At 33.9% G+C, this 3,335-nt stretch overlaps 1 long non-coding RNA gene across 1 annotated transcript; it reads right to left on the bottom strand.

Annotated features, from left to right (window-relative positions):
* Positions 1 to 398: 398 nt before the first annotated feature.
* On the bottom strand, positions 399 to 3,115 carry LOC146922007 (uncharacterized). Its single transcript, XR_015012303.1, has 5 exons — positions 2,533 to 3,115; positions 2,154 to 2,430; positions 1,903 to 1,946; positions 1,156 to 1,458; positions 399 to 649 (listed from the first exon to the last, which is right to left on the bottom strand). It is a non-coding gene; the product is annotated as an uncharacterized LOC146922007 (long non-coding RNA).
* Positions 3,116 to 3,335: the final 220 nt, after the last annotated feature.

Raw genomic sequence — 3,335 nt, 5'->3', positions numbered from 1 at the left:
AGGGGTGGACATCGGGCGGGTTCGGGCGGGTTCGGGTGCAAACCCCCCACCCAGATGAACCCGCGGGTGTTGAGTACATACCCTTTTCTGCCCAAAAATTGGACTCGGGTTGGACGGGTTCGGGTGAAACGGGTTGCGGGTTAAACAGTTGGGTTCAAACGGGTTGGACCAATTACTGGGCCATTCAACCATTTCAGGCCCAATGAATTTTGCTACGATTTTTTTTTTTATTTCACGGTAATTGACCATTTTTTTTGTTAATTTTAATGGGCCATTTAGAAATTTCTGCCCATTAAATTTTATAGTGTTTCATTTTCTCTTGTACTGAGCCATTTTTTATGTTTATTTAACTTGGATTATGTTGTCATAAATATGTAAAAAAAAATCCTTTAAAAATCTTGTTAAATGGGGATGATGATGTCCCATTTTCCCATTTGATGTCCCTTAGCTGTCATATGATTAAAATTAAATTTAACTTACAAAACCAATAAAAATAACTTTAAAAATTTACATATTCCTAATAAAAAAATTAATACAGTGCTCATGAAAATAATAACAGTGAAACTGGATCTGGATAGATAATAATAACTCCTTTATATATCTTGATCCACAATAGATCAAGATACATTATCACAGTAATATTGTTAACCTGTGAAAAAAATACAGAAAATATACATCAGTAACTAATAAATCAAGGTTCGTTTTCTTCAAAATTGCATAAATTATGTGTATATGCAGGATAGGTTTTAAGAATCACAAGCCAACTGATTCAGCAGCGTACCAAATTTTACAGGCTTGGCATAAATATGTGCTAATTGATTTATGATACTACACTAAAATTAAGACAGATACGAATAGCAGCATCAAGCATCATTTTATTGAGGGGAAATGTCAAAGAAGTAACATTGTAACAGCTTCAGTGAGTCAAACATTCCCAAACAATGAACTAATGAAGTGAGAGTATGCAACTATTGAAGAAAGCAATTTATTAGTTGGTTACAACTCTTTCTTTTAATTTTGGCATAAATTGGCCAAAACCAACATATAAAATCAAAGACAACTATGAAAACAGAGAGTAAACATAGAATAAATCAAATACAAAGTTACAACAAAAATACTAAATCAATATTACTCTAAAAGAGTTAAAAAAACTACCTTTATCTTTTTGGACATATCATCATATGTTTAAGCATGTTGTTAGTTGGATGGCTAGAACTATTTGACATAAAAGAAGTGAAACAGAAGTTACAAAAGGCAGCATCTTTTTTCTTCGTAAAATGTCTCCAAGCCATTGAAGGATGTCTAGCATCTTTTTTCTTCTTTAGATTTTGCACTAACTCAGCATGTTCAGGTCCTTGGCTATGTACTAAATCAGCAGCCTCAACTTCTTGTATTCTAGCAACTTGAATTGGAATTTGAGGAAAATGATTCACACTAGTGGTACCACTTTCCATGTGTCTATAAAAACAAAATAAATAACAGACCATTAGGATAAGAAATAAACAAATAAACAATGAATTCAAAGGAAGAAGTATAAGCATCAACAAAATATGCATAAACTCAACAAAGTATGCATCAAAGACATGGATAAAAACTCAACAAACATAAGTATTAACAAGTCAGAAGCTATGTGCATCAAAAACATGGATAAACTCAACAAAATATGCATCAAAGACATGGATAAAAACTCAACAAACATAAGTATTAACAAGTCAGAAGCTATGTGCATCAAAAACATGGATAAACTCAACAAAATATGCATAAAAACATGGATAAATTCAACAAACATAAGCATCAACTCAATAAAATATGCATCAAACCAATAACTAAAAAGATTAGTAAGGACAAAAACTGAGAGAAAATGAAATTGAGTAAACTTAATATATTAAGATCCAATATTACCTCTTGAAGCTGGAAAATTTGCACAAAGATAGAAATTTCCAAAGCTGATAAAAAGTGAAAAAACAAATAACAAAAATTGCCAGGTTAGTAACAAATTCAAATACAAACCCACACATTGAATAAAGTTCAGATCTGGAAAAGCCTAATATTAAAGACTCCAAAAAAATGAATAATTTAAAATTTTGGCATAAATGTATAAAAAGACAAGTAACAAAACTGAAGCTAATATTAAATCAACAAAAATTACTTACTTTGACAAGCTGGAGTTCTCATAGATGCAGTACAGGGAGAGGTTCGATTTTTTAAAATCATAAACAAATAAAATCAAAGAAAACAATAGTTAGAAAAGCACAAAGTGAAAGTTTGTTGTAAAGGGAAAAAACTTATAGATAATGAATCGAATAAAACTGAATGGAAGTAAGACTAACACTATTTTTTTTCTGTAAATGGTTAACTTTAAGAGAAAATATGTCAAGAAGGAAGATTACCTCTCAGATCTGAAATAATTTGCAGAGATGTATAAGTTTCCTAAGCCAAACAGAGAAAATAAACAAAAAAATAATAATTATGTTAGTAAGAAATCCACAACAGTAAGCTGAAAATGAAAAGAAAAATACTATGTTGCCTTACCTTTGATAGATAGAAGTCGCGACTGAGAAGAAGGAGGAAGAGGACGAATTTTCGTGTTGTCTTGACTGAGAAAGGCATAAAACAAAGGGAATCAAGTTGGAAAGTGGTGAGGTAGTGGTGGTGAGAAGCAGCGGCGGCTGCTAGGGTTTGTGGAGGAAGGTGACGGTGAGGTAGTGGTGGTGAGAAGCAGCGGCGGCTGTTAGGGTTTGTGGAGGAAGGTGACGGTGAGGTAGTGGTGGTGAGAAGCAGCGGCGGCTGCTAGGGTTTGTGGAGGAAGGTGAAAGAGTTTGAGGCTAGTGAGAGAAAATTTTGGAAGAAATGAGGAATGAGTGAGTGAGATAAGGGTTAATGAGTTTCCCCTCTATGGTAGGTAATAAAACGACGTCGTTTTTAATTATCTAATACGGGCGGGTTCGGGTACCCGCGGGTGAAGCTCATTAACCCTACTCTGCCCCTTTATACCCTTGTGTACCCGTATTTTTGACCCGTTTGACCCGCGGACCCGCTTAAACCCACTCAGCTCGGGTTTTTTTCCCGGGTTTTTTCGGGTTGGGCCGGGTCACGGGTCCTTGTCCAGCCCTAATCGCCACATCACTTAATAACTTTTGTTTTACACAAAACATCACTTTATAACATGTTAGCTTATTATTCAACATGACACATCATCATAAATAAACGTTAGATCCAACAAAAATAAAAATTATAAACGAAAATTATAAGGACAAAACTTATGTACAGTACCATTATTGTTTTTACTGTTCCCAATTAAAATTAAACATGTGTCCTGTTTGTTAACTTTTTTT

Source organism: Medicago sativa, chromosome 5 (assembly GCF_051527215.1).
Source record: "Medicago sativa cultivar Bolivia chromosome 5, Bolivia_mono, whole genome shotgun sequence".
Taxonomy (NCBI): Eukaryota; Viridiplantae; Streptophyta; class Magnoliopsida; order Fabales; family Fabaceae; genus Medicago; species Medicago sativa.
This window is presented reverse-complemented; position numbering and strand designations above follow the sequence as displayed.